This window comes from Phocoena phocoena, chromosome 1 (assembly GCF_963924675.1).
Source record: "Phocoena phocoena chromosome 1, mPhoPho1.1, whole genome shotgun sequence".
In the NCBI taxonomy this organism is placed as follows: domain Eukaryota; kingdom Metazoa; phylum Chordata; class Mammalia; order Artiodactyla; family Phocoenidae; genus Phocoena; species Phocoena phocoena.
In genome coordinates this window covers 106,893,310-106,908,331 of record NC_089219.1, presented here as the reverse complement: position 1 = coordinate 106,908,331, position 15,022 = coordinate 106,893,310, and positions in this window count along the sequence as shown.

Genomic DNA, 15,022 nt, shown 5'->3' with positions numbered 1-15,022 from the left:
CACCAAGGATCTTCTTAGAATTTCTTTTGAACGAGTTTGACATGTTCCCAAATATCAACCTAGCATGACTTGGACAGCTGGATTGAGATTCTGCAGAGTGACCCCATGACCCCATGTGGCCTTCATTTCCTTTTCTCATGAGAGATTTCCATGCTTTGGACTCTCCAGAACCACAGACCAGGGTTTGGTTGCTGGTGAGGAATCTGTGCCTAGCTCTGGGGAAACCTAGGGAGAAAGGAAAGATCCCCAGAATCAAGGCATGGGAGGCTGCTCTTGTGGGAATAAAGGAGTCTGGAGGATGAGAGAGGAGGCTGGGGTGTGTGTGTGTCCAGCATGAGGTCAGGGGAAGTTCAAGAGAAGGCAGCTGCCATTCTGGGACCAGAAGCTAGAACCTCCATGGCATTCACGCTCTGGTCATCGTCCTCCTTATTCTTCCTCAGCTTCCGCCTTCCCCTTCCTTGCCATCCTCCCCTACCTTCTCCCCAGGTGTTTTTGTTCCCACTCCTCCTCCTTGTCCCTGCCCCTCTTGCTCCCATCCTCCCATCCCTTCTCCCCCACCCCCAGAGCAGGCCAACATGGGGAGGGGCTGCCCCAGTCTGAGAGGACGATGAGGGAGTATCTTCCACCAGCCTGAGAACCACGAACACATTGCTCTCTGGTCAGAACCTGGTTTGGAGGAGACAGAGCAAGATGGCTCTGCCTAAGGAGCTCATCCTCCACAGCCAACCCAGGCAGCACGGGCCTTAGGCCGACCCTGGGGATGTGTGACCAAAAGTCAGGAAGCTCTCTACTGGGACCTGGAACATCTGGTCCAGGAGGCCCCAGACAGGTTAACCTTTTGAGGCCTGCTTCTTTACAAGGCCAAGGTCCAAGGAAAGGGGCATGGAGTCCCCCCCTATCTACCTGGTGTTTATGCAAGGGTGGGTCTGAGAAAACCCATCTGTTCCATGGAGACCAGCTGAAAGTTCATAGTCAGAAGTTAGAGGGGTCCCAGGTGCACCGACTCCACCACCACCTTTACTTCCTCTACCACAGGCACTTAGTCTTGGATGAGATTTCCACCATCAAAGTCAACCTGGGGGTGGGGGGAGGGTGGGGAAGCAACATCTGGGAAAAGAAAACTAATCTGGGAAAAGAAACCTAACTAACCTAGTTCTTTTTTGTTTGTTTGCTTTTCTGGCGGTACACGGGCCTCTCACTGTCGTGGTCTCTCCCGTTGCAAAGCACAGTCTCCGGAGGCACAGGCTCAGCAGCCATAGCTCACGGGCCTAGCCGCTCCGTAGCATGTGGGATCTTGCTGGACTGGGGTATGAACCCGTGTCCCCTGCCTCGACAGGTGGACTCTCAACCACTGCGCCACCAGGGAAGCCCTAAGCTGACTACTTCTTGTGCAATAGTATGGTCATCAATGGAGTGTTTCTAGGGTTCTGATTTGACTTTGTCTTGCTTTGCTGTTCTACATTGCACTTTCATATACTGTCTTAATTTTACTAAACTTTATTGAAAGTAGACAAATTTTTTTTTCTTTATTCCAATATTAGTTGGCACCTTAGTTAGTAGTGTTCTCAGCAGCAGAATAATGCCCCCTCTAGGTTGTCCCTGTTGTAATTCCCCAAACATGTGAATATATTACATTACATAGAAAAGGAAACTTTGCAGCTGTGATTAGGATAAAGACCTTGAGATGAGGCGATTATCCTGGACTATTCAGATGGGCCCCCTGTAATTACACGGGACCTTAAAATTGGGAAGCAGAAAAGAAGGTCAGGATGATGCAAAGTGAGAAGGACTCTACCTGCTGCTGCTGGTTGTGAAGATGGATAAAGAGGGCACAAGCCAAGGAATGTGGGTGACCTCTAAAACCTTTTCAGAAAAGACAAGGAAACAAATTATCCCCTAGAGTCTCCAGAAGGTAAGGCAGCCCTATTGACCCCTTGATTTTAGTCCAGTGAGACCTTTGTTGGACTCCTAACCTACAGAACTGTAATATAGTAAATGTGTGTTCATTTAAGCCACTAAACTCATGGTCACTTATTACAGCAGACATAGAACACCAATTCAATAAGTGTCTAGTACATTCACCTTAGCATAATAAGATGGGGGACGTATGAACACTGTATAAATCTGCAGGTTGTCTGTCTGTCTTTGGCTGACAAGTCAAGACATATTGGTACATGTTTGAAGCATTACATTAGGTATGTTTTTTCCTTTCCATTTTTTTTCCGTAAAGAACTCTCACCCTGTTTCCTGCTCAGGTGTACCCAAGATGGTTCTCATTGCAATTACAGCAAATTGAAGACATTGGTGGCGACACATTTGCTTTTAAGAACAGGTTCTAACATGTAGAGGGAAACAATATAATTTATGGAAAGTTAAATACTGTAGAATCCTCCATTCCAAAGATACATTTTTTGCAACTTTTTTTTCTTTTTAGGGTGAAGAACTACTTTTCAAAGGTGAAACACAAGAATGCCTTTTAGGAATTTTTACTAAAAGTAATTGATCCTGACCAGGTCTGAGATTTACTGGGTTCATATGCTGTTGTTTTCATAAATGTTACATCCATAAAATGAAGTTCTTAGAAGTAATATTGAGTTCTCCATTGACTACTGATTACACAATCAATGCCTTCCAGCCCTGGCAGACAGGGATGAAGGAAGAATTGCTGGGATGCTTGAATAACCACAGGGCAAGAGGTCCTCAAATTTTAATACTTTATCTTTAAGTAATACTTCATAGATTGGCTGACTTTTCATCCATTCTGCTAACTCTGCCAGTGAGTTCCTCTGTAGTGACAGCTAAAGGCGCTCATGGAAAATACTTAAATAACCAAGTGTAAAAGCAGAAGTCGAGGTCACTTCATCTACTACGAAAGGAGAGCAGGTGTCTACCTCAGGCCTGAGTCTTTTGATGGATCTTTTTGTGATTGATGGTGGTGGTGGTGACAATGGTTGAGTTTTTTGTTCATGTTGTTGCTTAATTTTTCAACCATTACTAGGAAATAATTGCGCAGTGAGTGCTTGATTTTAATTCTGGCAGGCAAAAGAACATAGCTAAGGACTTTTCCCAAGAAATGCTTTGAGATCTTTATGTCAATTTGTGGTATGACTTACACACTTTTCAATTAAAGATTCTTAAAGGAAAACAAGCTTATTTATAGGTTTGAATCAGTCTTATAGAACAATAGGTTTTCAACTGGGATCTGCAGCCCACCCGCATCAGAAACATGTGGTTTGTGTTTACGTGAAAAACGCAGACTCTAGGGCCTCACACCAACGAAACCTCTGGGGATTGGAGCCCAGGAAGGAGGATCTGTAATCTCCGCAGCTGATTCTGAGGCACTCTAAATGTAAGAACTGCCCTTTAGTACTTTTAGATAGGGGATTGTTACAAAATGACAAGAGAGTAAATCATTCTTTTCAACTTAGACTTCAAGCGTTAGACAGTGAGGTGAGCTCTTCGTGACAGTTTGTCTTTCCTATTCTTCCCCACTCAGCCTAGGGACTCGTGCAGAAATTAGAAACAAAGTAGGGGGGAAAAGTCTGTTTCTTTGTACACATATTTTTTAAATTTAATTTTATTTATTTTTTATACAGCAGGTTCTTATTAGTCATCAATTTTACACACATCAGTGTATACATGTCAATCCGAATCTCCCAATTCATCACACCTCCACCCCCACCCCCCCCGCCACTATCCCCGCTTGGTGTCCATAAGTTTGTTCTCTACATCTGTGTCTCAATTTCTGCTCTGCAAACCAGTTCATCTGTACCATTTTTCTAGGTTCCACATATATGCGTTAATATACAATATTTGTTTTTCTCTTTCTGACTTACTTCACTCTGTATGACAGTCTCTAGATTCATCCACGTCGCTACAAATGACCCAATTTCATTCCTTTTTATGGCTGAGCAATATTTCATTGTATATATGTACCACATCTTCTTTATCCTTTCGTCTGTCGATGGGCATTTAGGTTGCTTCCATGACCTGGCTATTGTAAATAGTGCAGCAATGAACATTGGGGTTCATGTGTTTTTTTGAGTTATGCTTTTCTCAGGGTATATGCCCAGTAGTGGGATTGCTGGGTCATATGGTAATTCTATTTTTAGTTTTCTAAGGAACCTCCATACTGTTCTCCATAGTGGCTGTATCAATTTACATCCCACAAACAGTGCAAGAGGGTTCCCTTTTCTCCACACCCTCTCCAGCATTTGTTGTTTGTAGATATTCTGATGCTGCCCATTCTAACTGGTGTGAGGTGATACCTCATTGTAGTTTTGATTTGTATTTCTGTAATAATTAGTGATGTTGAGCAGATTTTCATGTGCATCTTGGCCATCTGTATGACTTCTTTGGAGAAACGTCTATTTAGGTCTTCTGCCCATTTTTGGATTGGGTTGTTTGTTATTTTAATATTGAGCTGCATGAGCTGTTTATATATTTTGGAGATTAATCTTTTGTCAGTTGATTCGTTTGCAAATATTTTCTCACATTCTGAGGGCTGTCTTTTCGTCTTGTTTATGGTTTCCTGTGCTGTGCAAAAGCTTTGAAGTTTCATTATGTCCCATTTGTTTATTTTTGTTTTTATTTCCATTACTCTAGGAGGTGGATCTAAAGAGATCTTGCTGTGATTCATGTCAAAGAGTGTTCTTCCTATGTTTTCTTCTAAGAGTTTTATAGTGTCCAGTCTTACATTTAGGTCTCTAATCCATTTTGAGTTTATTTTTGTATATGGAGTATGGTGTTAGGGAGTGTTCTAATTTCATTCTTTTAAATGTAGCTGTCCAGTTTTCCCAGCACCACTTATTGAAGAGACTGTCTTTTCTCCATTGTATATCCTTGCCTCCTTTGTCATAGATTAGTTGACCATAGGTGTGTGGGTTTATCTCTGGGCTTTCTATCCTGTTTCATTGATCTATATTTCTGTTTTTGTGCCAGTACCATACTGTCTAGATTACTGTAGCTTTGCAGTATACTCTGAAATCAGGGAGTCTGATTCCTCCAGATCTGTTTTTTTCCCCTCATAGCGTTGGCTATTTGGGGTCTTCTGTGTCTCCATACATATTTTAAGATCTTTTGTCCCAGTTCTGTAAAAAATGCCATTGGTGATTTGATAGGGATTGCATTGAATCTGTAGATTGCTTTAGGTAGTATAGTCATTTTCACAATATTGATTCTTCCAATCCAAGAACATGGTATATCTCTCCATCTGTTGGTATCATCTTTAATTTCTTTCATCAGTGTCTTATAGTTTCTTGCATATAGGTCTTTTGTCTCCCTAGGTAGGTTTATTCCTAGGCATTTTATTCTTTTTGTTGCAATGGTAAATGGGAGTGTTTCCTTAATTTCTCTTTCAGATTTTTCATCATTAGTGTATAGGAATGCAAGAGATTTCTGTGCATTAATTTTGTATCCTGAAACGTTACCAAATTCATTGATGAGCTCTAGTAGTTTTCTGGTGGCATCGTTAGGATTCTTTATGTATAGTATCATGTCATCTGCAAATAGGGACAGTTTTATTCTTCTTTTCCAAATTATATTCCTGTTATTTCTTTTTCTTCTCTGATTGCCATGGCTAGGACTTCCAAAACTATGTTGAATAATAGAGGTGAGAGTGGACATCCTTGTATTTTTCCTGATCTCAGAGGAAATGCTTTCAGTTTTTCACCATTGAGAATGATGTTTGCTGTGTGTTTGTCATATATGGCCTTTATTATGTTGAGGTGGGTTCCATCTATGCCCACTTTCTGGAGAGTTTTTATCATAAATTGGTGTTGAGTTTTCTCAAACGCTTTTTCTGCATCTATTGAGATGATCATATACTTTTTCTTCTTCAATTGTTAATATGGTGTATCACATTGTTTGATTTGCATATATTGAAGAATCCTTTCATCCCTGGGGTAAATCCCATTTGATTATGGTGTATGATCCTTTTAATGTGGTGCAGGATTCTACTTGCTAGTATTTTGTTGAGGATTTTTGCATCTATGTTCATCAGTGATATTGGTCTGTAATTTTCTATTTTGTAGTATCTTTGTTTGGTTTTGGTATCAGGGTGATGGTGGCCTCATACAATGAGTTTGGCAGTGTTCCTTCCTCTCCTATATTTTGGAAGAGTTTGAGAAGGATAGGTGTTAGCTCTTCTCTAAATCTTTGATAGAATTCACCTGTGAAGCCATCTGGTCTTGGGCTTTTGTTTGTTGGAAGATTTTTAATCACAGTTTCAATATCAGTGCTTCTGATTGGTCTCTTCATATTTTCTATTTCTTCCTGATTCAGTCTTGGCAGGTTGTGCATTTCTAAAAATTTGCCCATTTCTTCCAGGTTGTCCATTTTATTGGCATAGAGTTGCTTATAGTAATCTCTCATGATCCTTTGTATTTCTGCAGAGTCAGTTGTTACTTCTTTTTCATTTCTAATTATATTGATTTGAGTCTTCTCCCTTTTTTTCTTGATGAGTCTGGCTAATGGTTTATGATTTTGTTTATCTTCTCAAAGAACCAGCTTTTAGTTTTATTGATCTTTGCTATCGTTTCCTTCATTTCTTTTTCATTTACCTCTGATCTGATTTTTATGATTTCTTTCCTTCTGCTAACATTGGGTTTTTTTTGTTCTTCTTTCTCTAATTGCTTTAGGTGCAAGGTTAGGTTGTTTATTCGAGATATTTCCTGTTTCTTAAGGTAGGATTGTATCACTATAAACTTGCCTCTTAGAACTGCTTTTGGTGCATCCCATAGGTTTTTTTTTTTTTTTTTTTGCGGTACGCGGGCCTCTCACTGCTGTGGCCCCTTCCACTGCGGAGCAAGGGCTCTGGACGCGCAGGCCCAGCAGCCATGGCTCATGGGCCCAGCCACTCCGCGGCACGTGGGATCCTCCCGGATCGGGGCACGAACCCGCACCCCCTGCATTGGCAGGTGGACTCCCAACCACCGCGCCACCAAGGAAGCCCATCCCATAGGTTTTGGGTCATCGTGTCTCCATTGTCATTTGTTTCTAGGTATTTTTTGATTTCCTCTTTGATTTCTTCAGCGATCACTTCGTTATTAAGTAGTGTATTGTTTAGCCTCCATGTGTTTGCATTTTTTACAGATCTCTTCCTGTAATTGATATCTAGTCTCATAGCATTGTGGTCAGAAAAGATACTTGATACAATTTCAATTTTCTTAAATTTACCAAGGCTTGATTTGTGACCCAAGATATGATCTATCCTGGAGAATGTTCCATGAGCACTTGAGGAAAATGTGTATTCTGTTGTTTTTGGATGGAATGTCTTATAAATATCAATTAAGTCCATCTTGTTTAACGTATCATTTAAAGCTTGTGTTTCCTTATTTATTTTCATTTTGGAAGATCTGTCCATTGGTGAAAGTGGGGTGTTAAAGTCCCCTACTATGAATGTGTTACTGTCGATTTCCCCTTTTATGGCTGTTAGTATTTGCCTTATGCATTGAGGTGCTCCTATGTTGGGTGCAAAAATATGTACAATTGTTATATCTTCTTCTTGGATCAATCCCTTGATCACTATGTAGTGTCCTTCTTTGTCTCTTGTAATAGTCTTTATTTTAAAGTCTATTTTGTCTGATCTGAGAATTGCTACTCCAGCTTTCTTTTGGTTTACATTTGCATGGAATATCTTTTTCCATCCCCTCACTTTCAGTCTGTATGTGTCCCTAGGTCTGAAGTGGGTCTCTTGTAGACAGCATATATAAGGGTCTTGTTTTTGTATCCATTCAGCCAATCTGTGTCTTTTGGTGGGAGCATTTAGTCCATTTACATTTAAGGTAATTATCAATATGTATGTTCCTATTCCCATTTTCTTAATTGTTTTGTGTTTGTTAGTGTAGGTCTTTTCCTTCTCTTGTGTTTCTTGCCTAGAGAAGTTCCTTTAGCATTTGTTTTAAAGCTGGTTTGGTGGTGCTGAACTCTCTCAGCTTTTGCTTGTCTGTAAAGGTTTTAATTTCTCCATCAAATCTGAATGAGATCCTTGCTGGGTACAGTAATCTTGGTTGTAGGTTTTTCTCCTTCATCACTTTAAATATGTCCTGCCAGTCCCTTCTGGCTTGCAGAGTTTCTGCTGAAAGATCAGCTGTTAACCTTACGGGGATTCCCGTATGTGTTATTTGTTGTTTTTCCCTTGCTGCTTTTAATATGTTTTCTTTGTATTTATCTTTTGATAGTTTGATTAATATGTGTCTTGGCGTATTTCTCCTTGGATTTATCCTGTATGGGACTCTCTGTGCTTCCTGGACTTGATTAACTATTTCCTTTCCTATATTAGGGAAGTTTTCAACTATAATCTCTTCAAATATTTTCTCAGTACCTTTCTTTTACTGTTCTTCTTCTGGGACCCCTATAATTCGAATGTTGGTGCATTTAATATTGTCCCAGAGGTCTCTGAGACTGTCCTCAGCTCTTTTCATTCTTTTTTCTTTATTCTGCTCTGCAGTAGTTATTTCCACTATTTTATCTTCCAGGTCACTTATCTGTTCTTCTCCATCAGTTATTCTGCTATTGATCCCTTCTAGAGTATTTTTAATTTCATTTATTGTGTTGTTCATAGTTGCTTGTTTCCTCTTTAGTTCTTCTAGGTCCTTGTTAAATGTTTCTTGCACTTTGTCTATTCTATTTCCAAGATTTGGATCATCTTTACTCTCATTATTCTGAATTCTTTTTCAGGTAGACTGCGTATTTCCTCTTCATTTGTTAGGTCTGGTGGATTTTTATCTTGCTCCTTCATCTGCTGTGTGTTTTTCTGTCTTCTGATTTTGCTTACCTTACTGTGTTTGGGGTCTCCTTTTTGCAGGCTGCAGGTTCGTAGTTCCCGTTGTTTTTGGTGTCTGTCCTCAGTGGCTAAAGTTGTCTCAGTGGGTTGTGTAGGCTTCCTGGTGGAGGGGATTAGTGCCTGTGTTCTGGTGGCTGAGGCTGGATCTTGTGTTTCTGGTGGGCAGGTCCTCGTCTGGTGGTGTGTTTTGGGGTGTCTGTGGCCTTATGATTTTAGGCAGCCTCTCTGCTAATGGGTGGGGTTGTGTTCCTGTCTTGCTAGTTGTTTGGCATAGGGTGTCCAGCACTGTAGGTTGCTGGTCGTTGAGTGAAGCTGGGTGTTGGTGTTGAGATGGATATCTCTGAGAGATTTTCACCATTTGATGTTACGTGGAGCTGGGAGGTCTCTTGTGGATCAATGTCCTGAAGTTGGCTCTCCCACCTCAGAGGCACAGCACTGACTCCTGGCTGCAGCACCAAGGCCTTTTGTCCACACGGCTCAGAATAAGAGGGAGAAAAGGTAGAAAGAAAGAAAGAGAATAAAATAAAATGAAGTAAGATAAAATAAAATAGTTATTAAAATAAAAATAATTATTAAGAAAAAAAATTTTTAAGTAAAAAATAAATAAATGAATAAAAAATAAACGGATGGACAGAACCCTAGGACAAATGGTGAAAGCAAAGCTATACAGACGAAGTCTCACACAGAAGCATACACAGTCACAAAAAGAGGAAAAGTGGAAAAAACAATAAATCTTGCTCTCAAAGTCCACCTTCTCAGTTTGGGATGATTCGTTGTCTATTCAGGTATTCCACAGATGCAGAGTACATCAAGTTGATTGTGGAGATTTAATCCGCTGCTCCTGAGGCTGCTGGGAGAAATTTCCCTTTCTCTTGTTTGTTCGCACAGCTTCCGGTGCTCAGCTTTGGATTTGGCCCCGCCTCTGCGTGTAGGTCGCCGGAGGGCGTCTGTTCTTCGCTCAGACAGGATGGAGTTAACGGAGCAGCTGATTCAGGGGCTCTGGCTCCCTCAGGCTGGGGGGAGGGAGGGGGAGGGATGCGGGGAAAGCCTGCAGCGGCAGAGGCTGGTTGGTCGTTGCACCAGCCTAAGGCGCACTGTGCGTTCTCCCGGGGTAGTTGTCCCTGGATCCCGGGACCCTGGCAGTGGTGGGCTGCACAGGCTCCCAGGTGAGACGGTGTGGATAGTGACCTGTACTCACACACAGGCTTCTTGGTGGCGGCAGCAGCGGCCTTAGTGTCTCACGCCCGTCTCTGGGGTCCTCGCTGTTAGCCACGGCTCGGCTCGCGCCCGTCTCTAGAGCTCCTTTAAGCAGTGCTCTTAATCCCTCTCCTTGCACACCAGGAAACAAAGAGGGAAGAAAAAGTCTCCTGCCTCTTCGGCAGGTCCAGAGATTTCCCAGGCCTCTCTCCCGGCTATCCGTGGTGCACTAACCCCTTCAGGCTGTGTTCATGCTGCCAGTCCTCTCCCTGGGATCCTACCTCCGAAGCTGGAGCCTCAGTTCCCAGCCCCACCCGCCCCTGCGGGTGAGCAGACAAGCCTCTCAGCCTGGTGAGTGCCGTTGGCACCGATCCTCTCTGTGGGAATCTCTCCGCCTTGCCCTCCGCACCGCTGTTGCTGCGCTCTCCTCCGTGGCTCCGAAGCTTCCCCCCTCTGCCACCCCCAGTCTCCACCCGCGAAGGGGCTTCCTAGCGTGTGGAAACCTTTCCTCCTTCACAGCTCCCTCCCACTGGTGCAGATCCCGACCCTATTCTTCTGTCTCTGTTTATTCTTTTTTCTTTTGCCCTACCCAGGTACGTGGGAAGTTTCCTGCCTTTTGGGAGGTCTGAGGTCTTCTGCCAGCATTGAGTAGGTGTTCTGTAGGAGTTGTTCCACGTGTAGATGTATTTCTTATGTATCTGTGGGGAGGAAGGTGATCTCCATGTCTTACTCTTTCACCATCTTCCCTGAGACCTATAAAGCTTTTGATTTCTCCATCGAATCTGAATGTGATCCTAGCCAGGTACAGTAATCTTGGTTGTAGGTTCTTCCCTTTCATCACTTTAAATATATCATGCCACTCCCTTCTGCTTTGTAGAGTTTCTGCTGAGAAATCAGCTGTTAACCTTATGGGAGTTCCCTTGTATGTTATTTGTTGTTTTTCCCTTGTTGCTTTCAATAATTTTTCTTTGTCTTTAATTTTTGCCAATTTGATTACTATGTGTCTCAGTGTGTTTCTCCTTGGGTTTATACTGTATGGGACTCTCTGCACTTCCTGGACTTGGGTGGCTATTTCCCTTCCCATGTTAGGGAAGTTTTTGACTATAATCTCTTCAAATATTTTCTCGGGTCCTTCCTCCCTCTCATCCTTCTGGGACCCCTATAATGCAAATGTTGTTGCATTTAATGTTGTCCCAGAGGTCTCCTAGGCTGGTTCATGTCTTTTCCTTCTTTTTTCTTTATCCTGTTTCGCAGCAGTGAATTCCACCATTCTGTCTTCCAGGTTACTTATGCGTTCTTCTGCCTCAGTTATTCTGCTATTGATTCTTTCTAGTGTAATTTTCATTTCAGTTATTGTATTGTTTATCTCTGTTTGTTTGTTCTTTAATTCTTCTAGTTCTTTGTTAAGCATTTCTTGCATCTTCTTGATCTTTTCCTCCATTCTTTTTCTGAGGTCCTGGATCATTTTCACTATCATTATTCTGAATTCTTTTTCTGGAAGCTTACCTCATTCCACTTCATTTAGTTGTTTTTCTGGGGTTTTATCTTGTTCCTTTTCCCTCTGCCTTTTCATCTTGTCTATCTCTTTCTGTGAATGTGGTTTTTGTTCCACAAGCAGCAGGATTGTAGTTCTTCTTGCTTCTGCTGTCTGCCCTCTGGTAGATTAGGCTATCTCCACATTTTGTTTTAATAGCCACCAAAAAGGTTGTTTCATTTCCTCTCACTGACCCTGTCCACGATTTATGTAACCCTTCAACATATCATTATAGCAACATATATAAATATATATCACACATTTATTCAAACATATGCATATTCTAAAGCACTGTGAAGACACAGACTAGGCTTTAGCACAGCTGTGGTCTGCTCACATATCACTTAAAAATGATCACTGGTTCGTTTACAGAAGACTTTCAATGGGCTTGGATTTTTGGATTTGTTTTTTCCCTGGTGTCCCTGCTGTCATCCCCAGTGTCTGTCTCCTCTAAGTTGGCTGTCTTAGTGAAGCAGTCATCTGAGCACCAGGAAACGAAGACCTCTACCATCACCTTGTTTGTATGTTTCCATGAACCAAGGCAGAGCCCTGGCATTTCCCTACCCCACGAATGGCCAAAGATTCAGTGTAGCAACAAACGTTCATTCTGATTCAAGGTTTTGTAGATTCCATCCATCATTCTGCTAAACCAGCCAGCATATTATGAGAAAAGCCTGAATATTACAGTATTCTGTTAGAATGCAGGTGAGCTATTCCCCAGAATCTGTGGGGGAAAGACGTGTTTAACTTTTTATTCAGACTTGGAAGAGGATACTGTGGTGAGGATCTACCAGGTCAGGGAGATCTTGGCTGATGGCTCAGGAAAGCAAACAAAGGCAAGTACACAAGACACAACCTGAGGCCTCCTGGAATATTCTTCTTAAAATATCCTATCGTTCCACTGGTGATGTTTTTGTCCCCATGGTAGTATTGGATACTGGATTATTATCGTACACAGGATGATCTGCTTAATGTTACCAGCCCTGTCTGAATTTATCCATAGGAAATCGTACTGTTCTTGAGGAAGAGGAAGACCAAGACCTTATCTGTTCTAGGTAACTATGAAGAAACATGGGTCTTAATTCAGTGGTGACATCTGGTCATATCAGATGCAGGGAAATCTGAAAGTGCTGAATATGCCTATTTCTTCCATTCTGACAACCACAAAGTGTCCCTTTTAATAATGTTGTCTGTTTTCACTGTGGTACTTGTATAGGCCCCTTTATGAATCCCTCTCAATTATAGTAACCTACAGTCAGTTGATGCAGGGGTACTAATCAGCCACCTGATTTCTTGCAGTCTCCTGTTCTCTCCTTTTTATTAAAACCAGCATGAGATGCATATCTGCCTCTGCCCGTTTGGCCTTACCACACTGGCAGGTATTTGATGGCAAGGAAAGGAACGAGAAAAAAATTCGTGTCACATTTCAGTATTAGAGAATTTGGCCTTGAAGACACAGGACTTCTAGGAGCCCATTATGCTGCTAGAGCCTGTTCACTTGGCTGCTACATGTAAATTTCACCAAAAACTTATGCTATAGTTGAAGCTGCCTTTACGGTTTCTGAAGGCGTGTGTGATGTGACTGCTGTGTACTGGGGTAGTTCAGTCTCCTTCCTCCTGGTCTTGTTTCTGATCAGTGCTCAGAGCATGTCATGCTCACTTTCTCCCCCTCCCTCTCTCTCCCTTTCCCTTTGCAAGCACCCGCCGGCCCCAGATAGGAGAGGATTGTTATACCTCCCTTTATGGGGACTTCCCATTTCTTTTCTGTGACTGTTAGGCAGCTAGCTACAGATGAGCAGCAGGGGAAGGCAGAGGTGGAGACTCAGGATATGTGAGCCAAACAAGGAGGGTCTGAGGCACAGGTTGCGGTCAGCACGTCCTGAAGCAGCAGGAAGCACCTGGCCGAAGGGGAATTCCCCAAGGCACGCAGGCGCAGTTTGAGCCAAGCGATAACCGTAGATAACCCCAACCTCATTATGTCATCATTATAATAGAATTTACATGTGGTTTCAACCCCCCCCCCCCCCGCCATGGGCTTTTCTTAGCGAATTTGGGTGACAACATGGAATTATGGGTAAAAGCATGTGCAATATAACCCGTCACTCACGTGACGGGACCTTGTCACTGGATCTTAACCCAACTCCTACCCTTAGGTTCAAAGCGCTTATAAACACCCCACGCCCCTATAGCTGGGCTGGTTTCACTTCGCAGAAGCCAGTCCGCTCTCTCTCCCAGAATGTGTCTATGCTTTAAGTAAACTTTGCTTTGAACTTGTACCCGAAGTGTTCATCTGCAATTCTTGGCTTAATATTACAAGGACCGAGATGGCTGGTCCAGATTCGTCTATTGACCTCCTCGGTTAAAATTCTCCAACACAACGCACACCAAACCCATAACATAACTGGTCCCTTAACCCTCCCATCAAAACCCGCCAGGACTCCGTGTTCATGAATATTTGCTGTTTAATCATCAGTCCTCCCGACCCCACAAAGCTCAAGTCTGGAGCTGCTGGCGGTAGAAGAGAATGAAGTCCAGCAGGACTCACTGGATGAATGTGATTTGGCTGGTTCTATTGGCCATTATCTGTCAGACTCCTGTATGTCTTACACAGTGCCTCATTCCAATCGGATAAAAGGGAGGTCTCCACAGTTCTAGATGTAAATGGTGAGTACTCCCATTATAAAGAACATTAAGATTCTAGTAGGTCATGAGGTAGCATCTATATTCTTTGTATCCAACAACCAGTACAGGCTATGAGTGGCATCCCTGTAAACAGGTCCTCAGACTCATGATGATTTGAATTACATTCTTGGATTTAATGTGTTTTTTTGTTTGTTTGTTTTTTTTTTTTTGCAGTACGTGGGCCTCTCATTGCCGTGGCCTCTCCCGTCGCGGAGCACAGGCTCCGGAGGCGCTGGCCCAGCGGCCATGGTTCACACGCCCATCTGCTCCACGGCACGCGGGATCCTCCCGGACCGGGGCACGAACCCGCGCCCCCTGCATCGGCAGGCGGACCCCAACCACTGCGCCACCAGGGAAGCATTCTTGGATTTAATTTTTAAAAGGCATCCATCATGTGCCTTTTCATTCTTCTTGTCCCAGGCTGACCTCTGTCACCTGGACCCCCCTCACCAGTGCAGGCATTCGGTATCAAGTCAGGCTAGAGAGGGGAAGTGGAGGGGTAAGGGCAGGATCTCGGCTGCCACTGTCTCACCTGCAGGAATTTGTGTAATGGACCTCATTTTTTCAAGATGAGGATCCTCATACTCATGAAATTATGTTGATAATTTTATTTCTTGAAGTTTCTTACAAAGTCTCTGGCTTTCCACACGTTTTCAGTCTGCTCCATATTTGCAGTGTCTGTTATATTATTCACCAGCTCCAGGCTTTTTCCCTGGGCTGCCTACCTCCCTCGGAAGCATTTGCATACCAGATCCTGAATATAAAATCCTGTCCATGCCCTGTGATTTCCAGGAAGCCAAAGATCTGTCTCTGGTGTCCCATCC